We start from the raw sequence: 12,247 nt of genomic DNA on the forward strand, positions 1-12,247 counted from the left end.
TATTTTAAGCAGACTTATGCAAATTCAAGACTCACCATTTGGAAATAGTTTTTGCTATTTCATTTGCAGATGGGGGGGGGGGGGGTGGCCCTAATGTGGTTCAGCTGTCCTTCTCTGAGACCTCAATCATAGGACGTTCGCTGGCCTTTGCTAGATAAATGATGTCTAAATGTAGAAGTTTTTGTCTACGTGCGAAAACGTTTTACAGAGAATCTCTTCAGTGACAGACATTAAGCGTGACATTAAAACTTCTGGTGCACTTGGTTGGACTTTCGCGTGGTCAGCCAAGTTTACCGAACAAAGAAGGACAAACCTTAAATGCCTGTGACTGCAGATGATGTTTCTGGTTAAGGCCTTAGCGTTCAGCTGTCGGGAAACTATCATCATAAGGCGAATAAGTACATTAAATACGAATGGCAAACTTCAGAAATTCCTTCGGATCCGAACTACAGGTATATGCTGCAATAAAAGCAGGCTGTCAAAGCGGGTGCGCCATCTCGTTGACGTTGAGAACGAAGTAGTTCTTTGTTTTTTTGTGGTTTATTGGGAGTAGCCGCTTCAAATTCATATTTAAGAAGGAGCTTAAAATGAGGTACAAAGCGCACTTGCGTCCCGTCTCTTTTCGCATTGTCCCCTATTTTAAGCGCTTCTTTAGAGATGAACCTGTAACAACTCGGCCAGTTTGTTATGATTATTATCGGCTTGCATTCCTGTGGCAGCAGAAGTGGAGTCGGCAAAACGCCGAGTCGGCCTATTGGTTAGGCAGGAACCGGCCCGAGGAAGAGAAACTGCCCTCAAAAAGTCAACAGCGAGTTCACTGGGTTTTATTTCCACTCAAGCAATTACGCCTAGGGTGAAGAAAGTTTTGAGAGAATTGTTCGTCGGAGAGCGAAAAAAGAAAGCAATCTGCAGATGGCCTACGTCAAGTATGTCAAAGATCATCCCACAACGAAGGCCATCGGCGCCCACTATTCTCTTTGTTTCTAAAACATCTGCGCACAATCTCGATCGCCTTAGTGGACAAGACATTCCCGCTTTCCTGGATGCGCATGCTGCAGGCGATATTAAATATACGAGAATGGATGCTAAAACGAATGTCCTGGCCATCGGTGTCCACAACCGAAGCGCACTCGATGCTTTGACGATGATAAAAATGGTGGGTGGCATTAGTCTCCGCCATTATATTCCACAGGACAATGAAACCAGTGTTGATCTTACTTACGACAGTGACACATCGATAAGTGACAAAGGGCTACCGATTTTAATCAAGGCAGCGAAAGACTGTGTGGCCGCACTGAAAGTTTGGGGTCTTGGCAAATTTAGTTGTGCAAGGCTCGTCTTAAAAGGTGACTGATTATTATTGTACGTAAACGTAGGGAAAACACGGGGAATGCGGGAGAGGGAAATTCAAGACCATGAGCAAAACGAGAACAAGGTAAAAGCGGGAGCCAACGTTTCGACAAGTGGACTTGTCTTTTTCAAGGCGACATATGCTTTCCTCGGCTCGGTATACATAGGTAGGGTTCTTCTAAAAGGGAGAGGGGGTAAGGTGGGTGGGCGAGGCAACGACCGAGGGTAGCAGTGAGGGTGTAGAATTGAAAACAAAGGTGTGCTATTCAACGTCGGTAGAGGAATATGAGGTAGCGCCGTGTGTCAGCCGGCCATTTTTTTTTTTTCGTAGGAGAGACCTGGACGACGGCGACGGGGGGAGGAATTACTTGCTCTGCTGGAGGTCCATGAGCTATCGTGTCTCTGACAAAGAGAATAAAAGAAGCGACAGAAAATGGGGCTCATGAAAAAAAAATGTAATAAAATGGAATACATAAATAAAAGAAAAAGAAAGAAAGGGAGGATAGAAAAAAAAAGAACACTAAGAAACTCAACGATATATAACTGAATGCTGTTGCCTGTATCTTGAAACTTAGCATAGCCAATAAATTCTAAAGGTCCCTTTGAAACGTTTGTGCGTATTGGTTGCATGAAAGTTTGGAAATGTAGGCCACTTCAGGCATGAGGTACGGCCTTCTTTCGTCTCGAAACGTCATTGTTGCAGAATATATGAGAATCGGACGCGTAAGTGCTGGTATTCAAGATTGAAGTTGAAGTTTATTTTCACCACCAACAGTACAGTGTGTTTTACACAGAACAGTTGTGGCATGCAAAGTGGGAAAAAAGCTGCGCTGATGCAGCTTGACTAGCCCCACCTCCCATCCGTACAAGGCAGCAGAACGACAGCAGAGCAAACCATACAGTCTTAACGTATGATAGAAAAATAAAAATAAATAAATAAAACGTGTACAATAATTGTCAAGTATACATAATTATATGCGCCCTTGGGTACCTAAATGGACATCAATCGTTCACGCACAAAAAACCAAAACCAATGACAAGAAAATTATTGCAAGGTAACATAACAGTAAGACATACTGTAAGCAGAAAGGAGTGCTTTATTTAGATATAGTTTTTCTAGGCTTGTAGCGGATTATGTAAACATGTTGAATAGCTCCCTGCCTGAAAAGACATGCAAGTGATCTTCTGTAAGCTTGATCGTATTGTGTACGTGTGGAATGGTGAATTTTAACATTTGGAGACCGTAGTTCGTTCGTGTTCTGGGAATGTGCCAGTGTTTAGAATTTCTGATGGGACGCAATGAAATGTTCGGCTGTAAATGCGCTAAACCTCTTAAGTTTAGGCTATTTCTACGAATTTCAGACCTTACCGAGAACAACAATTGATGTTCATAGGCAACACTGAATTTTAAAACCTTAAACTTCATAAATAAATGAGATGTATGATCTCTATAGCCTAAATTTGCAACAGCCCGCAAAGCACACTTCTGAAGTGTATATATCTTTTTCTTTAATGTTTGAGTTCCAGATGCCCATACCAACTGGCAGTAGCGTAGGTGGGAACTAAAAAGCGCATTAAAAATATGAAGTTTCTGGGGAACTGGCAGAAACGACTGACACCTCCTCAGCATACCTAGGGCTTTCCTTAGTTTAATACATAATTCTTCAATGTGAGAATCTCGCAGCATATGTTCATGAAAGATAATAGCTAATGTTTTGACAGTCTCTGAAAGTTCAAGTTCAAAATTATTTAGTAGCAGTTTATGTGAGTACTTGCAAGCCGTTCCTTTCGCGCGGAAAAGGACGGCCTTGGTTTTAGAGCTGTTGATTTGTAACGAATTACGACAAGACTATTCGGATAACTTATGTAAAGTTTCATTAGCTGCTTGAACCAACTCATCTAGGTTTGCTCCTGTAAAAAATAAGCTCGTGTCATCTGCATAGATAATGTATGTTATTGATCGATCTATGTTTACAATATCATTAATATAAAGGTTAAATAAAAGAGGGCCTAATATACTTCCCTGCGGTACACCACGTTTGATTTTTTTGGGCATAGATATTTCCCTAGTTATTGACACACACTGGTACCGATCGCTAAGATAGCTCCTTATTAAGTCAAGTGTAACGCCTCTGATGCCATAATAGGGCAATTTTTCTAACAATGTTTGGTGATCAATCCTATCAAACGCTTTTGTAAAATCTACAAATACGCCTAGTGTGAGCTTTCTTGCTTCAGTGTTGCCTAGTATGACCTCTTTCTGATGTAGAAGTGCTGTCTCTGTCGATACACCTGACCTGAAACCGTATTGTGCCGCTGTAATCACAGAATGCATATCCAAAAATTTTGAAAGTCTTGTGAAAATAATTTTTTCCAGAGCCTTTGAAAATACTGGCAATACCGATATTGGTCTGTAATTACTCATTTCATTTTTGTCGCCACTTTTGTAAAGTATCGCGACCTTGGCTTTTTTCATACGCTGAGGCAACACATCTGTGTTTAAAACAAGATTATATGTGTTGGCCAAACAAGGTACTAATAAATCGAGGACAAAAATAACCGCTTCCATTTTTATGCCGTCAATGTCTTCGCTATTACTTTTTTTAAGTTTCATAAAAACATTAGTTACCTCAGATTGTTCTGTGGGGCAAATAAATATCGAGGGTGTTATTGCCGTGGGTAAATAACTTAACGCATTCCCATCGTGAGTACTGTCCGATAAAGAACTAAAGTGGTCATTAAATTTATTGGCCAACGCTTTTCCCTTAAATAAATGTTCATCAATTTTAAGTTCGTTGACGCGGGGCGCTTGTTTACGTGAAAATATAATTGTGTTTAGGGTTTTCCACATTTGTTTGCTGTCTATGATGCCGTCGAAAATAGTAAAGTAATAATTACGTTTGGCTTGCCTTAATATTTTGGCAAGATTGTTTCTGTAAGTTTTAAACATTTTTAGTGCATCTAAATCGCGATTTTTCAAGAACACCTGGTACAGATTGTTTTTTGTACGTATCATTTTTAAGTGACTTATTGTTATCCAAGGCTTACGTGCACGTTTTGGCTTCGTTATTTCTTTGTAAGGGAAGCATCGTTTATAGAGAGAGGAAAAAATTTTAATGAAACGCTCATATGCGGTATCAGCCGAAGAGCACGCAAGAACCTCGTTCCAATCAGTCATGACGAGTTCATCTTGGAACTGAGACAGTGCAACCGTGTTGATGTCCTGATGTATTATTTTCGCAGTGATATCTTCTGCCGTATGAGATGTGTCAGTGACTAAGTAAATGGGCAAATGGTCACTAAGGGCCATATTAATGGTACCAGAAAATAGGGCATCAAGTGATAAGTTGGTAATGAAAAGGTCTATAAGTGTTGCGCTGTTTGCAGTAATACGTGTAGGGGCGGTTATTATATTAGACAAAAAATGAGAATCAAAGATTGCAAATAATTCACTTTGCTTAGTAGATTTAACCAACATATCAATGTTTAAGTCACCTCCTAAAATTAAAGTGTATTGATTTGCATTAACATACAAAAAACAGCATCTACACACTTGAAAAACTCACTCAAATTACCATCAGGTGGTCTGTACACCACAGCAAACAGAAATTTGTCACATTTTAAACAAATAATTTCAATATCAGCTGTGGACCATGATAGATCATCTAGGTAGTCGCAATACACAAGTTTACAAACATGCAAACACCGCCGCCCCTTTTTGATTTCCTATTCAAATAAACAGCCCTGTATCCGTCCAAATGTATAGTGCCATGATCATTATACCATGTCTCAGTTAGCATTATAATTGAGAAAGAAAACCCAAATTCGTGTAAAAACATACAAAAGTCGTCATATTTTCGACGTGCTGACTGCGTATTCAAAAGCATAAAAGTTAAAGGCGATTTACATCTTTTCACAATATCGGACATCAGAGTGGTCGGACTGATACAGGATACACTCATTGATGATTTGTATGGGTCAGCATATATGTACATACAGTTTGATTTACACGCAATATTATGTATACATGACACTGCAATAAAGACCTGTATTTATAAGCAACATACTGCGAAGCTGGGAACAGACAAACGGAGGATATGGCTTTTAAAACTAGTTTCATCAGTAGTGACAAACAATGAAACCATGATCTATCCTGACGCATGCCACGATACAAGTAGACACACAAAGCACCCAGACGAAAGAAAACGGGCCAACCAAGGAATAGTAGTTCAAAAGTTAGAACATAGAACATAAAGAAATAAAATAAGTAGACAGCAACTTCTGCGAAGAGGTCAAATGCATGGCGAGCAGCGCATGCGCATATTGCTTTTACTCCCGCTAGACTATCAGAAAATGAACAGCTAAGTGTCCCCTTGGCACATTTGACCGGCCTGATAAGATGTGGCGTAGTACCACACCTAACAGTTCTCTCAATGCGCAGAACAGTGGTCTGATCTTGCAGCCTTCATAATGGGTTGCGCGTTTTATCAACGTCCTCACTGCACGAAATTTTTATTTTTGGTGCGTTGTCCATCCGCCGGGCGAAAATCTTGCCATTTTGTACCCATACGTATTTCCAACTGGTCTCGCGCTTACATGCAGTAGCCTGGCCTAGCAGACGTTTCAGCTCTGGGCACAAATGTTCGTTAACAAAGAATGGCGTCTGCGAGTCCAAACCTAGGTCAGAACACTTCAGCCGAGCAGCACGCGCTTTCTCGAGAAAGCAATCCCGTTTGTGCCTCCGCACGAACTGGACTACTACATTCTTTTTTCTTGGATCGTTGGCAGTCGGGACTCTGTGCACAGACTCGATATCAGCCGCAACAAGCGCAACACCTATATTTTCTCCAATTTTGAAGACTGTTTCCGCGAGGTTTTCGCTGTCGTTGTACGGGATGCCTTTGAGCTCTACATTTGCATTGCGGGAGTATTGTTCAAGGTGTAGCATTCTGATCTCGTGATTTTTTACCCGTTGAACAAGATCAGCGCACTGTGCCTCTAGTTTAGCATTCGTCGCCTTGAGTTCCTTGTTGGTAGCCTTTATTTCTTCACAATCAGCATTTATGGAAACCAAAGCGGCCTTAATTTCCCTCAGTTCTTTTCGAATATCCCGCTCGATTGTGTCTCTGAAGTCTTTGAATTCAGCCCGGATTTCACGCCTTAGTTCATCAAAAAGGGCTCTGAATTCTTTCGCCATGCTTCAACAACAGAAATAGGCAGTAACACACTTGTGGCAGCAACAGCAGCAGCAAAAATGCAAAAAAATCCAGAAAACACGCAGGAATTGGGCACAAACCTGCGTGAAAAGGTGTGTAGCGTTTGAGTCCCGTGAACTTCGCTGCCGCTATTACGTACGTTTTCAGCCTTTCGCGAAATACGAAGAACTTGAAGCTGGACAGCTACTTGCGATTCGCTGGCGGACGAAAAAAAAAAATATACAGGCGCACCAAATTCATCCGCGATCTCAGAAAGGCAAGGCGGACTCAAAAGAAGACCCAGTGCCGAGTGGACGCCCTACAATCTCAAAGATGGAAACGATTCTCTGAGTCGTCAAAAATCATCGCAAGCGTTTGTCTCAGATATGGAATACAATCGTGCGCGGATTTCGAACATCGGCGCAACAGCGTAACCATTTCAGATCTGTCGCTCTGCACCCAGACCGATGAGAGATGGAGATAACTCAAGCACTTTGCAAGCCTTGCGGGCTTGTATACCCCACGCTGGCGTTACGCCATTTGTCACGGCAGGATCGGCGGCGCTTCTTTTAAACTTGCAACTGAAGCCTCCTTTTTTAATCAAGAAAGAACACATATGGTTGTCTGAGTGAGTTGTCAGTTGCACGTGCTACTTATCTTAGAGTTTGAATTCTTGTGCAGCTATCTTTGACTATGACTTGTTCTGGCAATTTGTCTGCATTTTTATCGTGCGCATGCGTGACAAGGTCATATATATATATATATATATATATATATATATATATATATATGTATACATACGTGATAACCTTCCCACTATTACGCAATTATGAGTAGCGCCTGTGTTTGTCTTTCCCTCCCATGCGCGTTTTCCTTCATTTTTTTCTTGTGGTTATTTTCTCATCACCAAGGACAGACAGAGCTCTGCTGTTCCTAAGTTTTGCCCAAAAGAAGAGTTCGTTTCGTGCCTTTGTTAACTCAGGCACGAAATATTGCCTCAGCGTGTAAACCCGATATGCGTAACGTTCTAGCTAAAGCATGAAGTCGCTAGCGCACGCACTACTTTTGATAAGATGCGGTGTTCGGAAGCAGGAGGAATGAAATTATTGCTCCCAAAGAGTGAAACACACCCGTTGCGGAGAAGCCTGTCTAAAAATACGCGCGCTGCGGAGAAACCGGAGAAGTTGTGTGACGTCAGTAGTGCAGAGGCAACGGTGGAAAGTATTTGTCCAGATGTATCCAGGCACAATTTATTTTATCCGCTTGGATAGTTGGTACATGATCTGGAGCGCTTACTGCGCCTAACGCCGGCTATTCTACATTGTGGTTGTGAATTCTATATCATCAGAGAGCGAGAGAGAACTATTAATTTGAAGGCATTTTCCCGCAAGGAATAACACGTATAGGCGAAAAAAAAAAAAAAGCTACGCTTTAGAGATATAACTGTCCGTGGGAAACGAACGGGTGAGCGTAGGCCAGCCGCACCATAACTCGGCGTCGATCGCCCGAAGCGCGTGTGATCGTTGCGCGTATCGTATGTCCAACGTTCTTCGTCACGCGCGAACGCGCGTACTCACCCACGCACGTACTGTACGCATCGAGGGTTATTTCTTAGCCAAACTAAAGGTGGACCGCTGGAGCTTAGGCTGGTGAGCGCTACAGAAACAGTGAAAGTGGTCACAGAGATGTGTGCAGTAGAACGCGGTTGACGAAGGCCACGGCTTGCTCAGTCACAGCGTTATTGCTCTTTTCCAAGGCCGTGCTTTCTTTGTCCGTGCTACCTAACTCCTTTCGTGAAGTCATTTGCCGTTCACGCTGCCTATGGTCACGACGGAGCCGTGACGACGCTTTCGTGAAAGAGCGACGAGCCGCTAGCTACCCTGCTGCTTCGAACTGAGAAATCCAAACTGCGACCCTATTTATTGCTCCCAAGTTGTCAGGGCCGATCACCTCGGGTACACGTACGGGAATCGAGAAAGGGTTGCAATAGCATTCTGACAGGTCATATGTTTCAATCTTCTCGAAACATGAGCTTCCGCGCTTCTAGTGTGCGCATTTGAGCGCATCCCGATAGTTCTGAGAATGGTGCACGCTTATATTTAGTGTCACCTTGTCGCGATGAAGAAGAACCGCCGTGGTACGACGCGAGTCAGGAAACTAACTGTTTATCGGGCGAATCTGTGCCCAGCAAAACACGTAACACTCAGTGCAAAGATAGCGGCGCTCGCCGATCGTCGAAATCCGATATGCGAATCGGACGTGCCAGCTACTTATACATGGCTCAATGAACCTTTCAGCGCAATCGCTTGTGCTCGCGTAAGTTCTAGATTGTACACCACTACTCCCGTCACGCATAAAACTTGATTACATGAGGCTCGGCGACGACATAGGCAACAGATAGAACCAGTGATAACATTCGAGAAACTTCCGATACAGAAAGGCGCATCTTGCGCTGAGCGACAGCCCTTCTAATTTTTGTTAGCCGGCGCCTGAAGGACAATCACCGGAAAAGATGAGTGTGCGTGGCAATAGGCAATGGCACGCAATAGAAGAGGCTGTATAGATGAATAAAATGTAGAGCACAGACGCCTGCGGGGCCTTTGGTGCTAATTGTGCACATTCTACGAAAAAGCGCGCGTAACTAGGGACACGTGTCTTTATTTGCTCTCTTATTTCCCAGCATTGCGTCGAATGAAATTATGCGTTTGACGCACTCGATAATTATCGTTTGTTAACATTCATGAATCTTTGGATTGCTTTGATTGCTGCTTATATATGCAGCATCAGAGCGATTTTTTTTACACACACACACACACGCGCGCGCGCGCGCACCCACACACACACACACACACACACACACACACACACACACACACACACACATATATGTGTATATATATATATATATATATATATATATATATATATATATATATATATATATACATATATGTGTGTGTGTGTGTGTGTGTGTGTGGGTGGGTGGGTGCGCGCGCGCGCGCGCGTGTGTGTGTGTGTGTAAAAAAAATCGCTCTGATGCTGCATATATAAGCAGCAATCAAAGCAATCCAAAGATTCATGAATGTTAACAAACGATAATTATCGAGTGCGTCAAACGCATAATTTCATTCGACGCAATGCTGGGAAATAAGAGAGCAAATAAAGACACGTGTCCCTAGTTACGCGCGCTTTTATATATATATATATATATATATACATATATATATATATATATATATATATATATATATATATATATATATATATATATATATATATATATATATATATATATATATATATATAATTTGTAAGAAAAACAAGGCGGCGGTTAGCTTGTCCGGCAGTATTCGTGCGTCGTATCAAGGCGCGAGCCACCAGAAACAAAAGTTTTATGGTTGAATGGGCCGCCTGAAGCGGCATACGTTCGCTTGCATTCAAGCCAGTGCAACACGAACGTTCTGTGTAGTATAAGGTAGCCCTTTATCCCACGTCATTGATGGAGTAATATCACGATGACCGTCGAGACAATCCACAAACTTTGCAGCTGAGGTTACATGAGGGCTAGCGATATTCTATCAAGAACACCAGTAAGTTTCCTCGAAAAAAGGAAATGGGTCGGAAATCGCAGCTCGCTTGGCTGGAAGCGGGCATTATTGGCAGCTTTTAAAAACAGAATGATCGTGATGAATTAGGCTAGGTAATATAGTACGTTGATTGTTCTTGCGCTATGTACAGCCCGCACTATGGAGGCAAGAGAGACACCCATTCAAACTGAGACGAAGAAGCCCAACCTACCAAATAGTTTATTGCCAAATGAAACCACACATTCAGGTGACCATAACGATATATTGGTACTTCGGGATACAGTGGGGAAATCAAATCAGCAGCTCGTCAGAGTTCACGTCCCCACACACTTTTGCTGCCTGTATTTTCGTTAATGCTTTCTGCGTATGCGTGCACCACTTGCGTATGTGTAATTTCGGTGTCAGCGAACACGACTGAAGGCGATCTCATGCACTCGTCGTTTTCTTTTTCGGTCTTTCCCCCATGTCGGTTTCTAAAAAAACTTATGGGGTTTTACGTGCCAGAACCATGATCTGATTATGAGGCACGCCGTAGCGGGGGGCTCCGGAAGTTAGGACCACCTGGAGGTCAAAGTGCACCTAATTCTAAGTACACGGCTTTCTAACCTACCATATCTTTTTTTAGCGACGACTGTTGTCTCTTCAAAGTTTGGCTTGCACCCGCACATTTTACAGCCTATGACGAGATTGCTGGACATGTCATTGGAAAAAGACTGCGAGGCGCTCATGCGAGATTCTTCGAGCGGTAACCTGGATGGAGATGTGCGTTTCTGCAGGCACCACATCCTCGCCGTGTGAGAGACAACGCTGGAACACTGCCACACAGAACACCATGGCCAGGTACTTATACGACTTGTACAATTTACGTTGAGTGAGTTTTAGATTCGTGGTGTTCTCGCGAACCTGTGCGGGCACGTTCGGGCCCTATTTATGAAGCCCGAGCCCAGCCCGGGCCCGTGATACCAAGCCCGGTCATTCATGACCGAGCCCAGCGAGGGCCCGGGCGGCGTTCATTACGAAGCTTAGCCAGGGCCCACTTGTACATGAGCAGGCCCAGCTTGTCAGCATTATATATATTCTTACAGATTGTACTGTACGCGTATATATCAGCCTCAGCTTCTCGGGGTCTAATCAGCGGTAGTGTATCAGCAATAAAAGACTGAAATCTGTTGCTCCAATAGGAACATCAGTGATCTGGCCCACTGCCTGCGGTGTTATTTTTCAGCCGGTACACTTGCATTTACGTTGATCGTACGATTTCGTCCTGTGAGGCCATTTAGCATGCAAATATATATATATATATATATATATATATCGTATCTTAGAAGCCAACAAGGCCACCAAGGACAACATAGGGGAAATTACGCGTGCCTGCAAATTGAAATAAAGAAATGATACGTTAATGGAAGTGAAAGTGGATGAAGAAACAACTGGCCGCAGGTGGTATTCAAACCCAATTTTTCGCAATGCGGATGTAAAGACGTGGGGTCGTATTCCGGTTCGTGTATATATATATATATATATATATATATATATATATATATATATATATATATATATATATATATATATATATATATATATATATATATATACAGTGAAGTAGACGCGCGTATGAAACGGTTTATTGACGTTACGGCCGAGGTCTGGCCTTCATCAGAATATTCTGATGAAGGCCAGACCCCGGCCGAAACGTCAATAAACCGCTTCATGCGCGCGTCTACCTTACTGTGAATATTTACCCGGACCCAGAACTGCTTTCTCCTGATATATATATATATATATATATATATATATATATATATATATATATATATATATATATATATATATATATATACACGAACCGGCGAATTCCCGAGCATACAGCTTAAAATGAACGCACAAGTAAAAAGATGCACCCCTTGCGTTAGCGCTAATATAATATAATAGTATCGGCAATTGAACTCGTGCACTTGAACAAGTGGTTACAGGGAAATGGCTTAAAGAGCGGGTTTCGGATCATTTATTTCTCCATACGCGGAAACAATGCTCGTTTTTGTCGAGAAGGAAAAAAAAATTCATCTGTTTTTCGATTTTCTTTGTTAAGGTATACAGAGGCAGCTCTTTGCGCGT

At 42.4% G+C, this 12,247-nt stretch overlaps 1 protein-coding gene across 2 annotated transcripts in view; it reads right to left on the reverse strand.

The window, feature by feature from the left end:
• Positions 1 to 12,247, reverse strand: part of LOC142560545 (uncharacterized) — an 81,997-nt gene that overhangs the window by 32,422 nt on the left and 37,328 nt on the right. The gene's annotated exons all lie outside the window — the stretch shown is intronic.

This window comes from Dermacentor variabilis, chromosome 10, assembly GCF_050947875.1.
Source record: "Dermacentor variabilis isolate Ectoservices chromosome 10, ASM5094787v1, whole genome shotgun sequence".
Taxonomy (NCBI): domain Eukaryota; kingdom Metazoa; phylum Arthropoda; class Arachnida; order Ixodida; family Ixodidae; genus Dermacentor; species Dermacentor variabilis.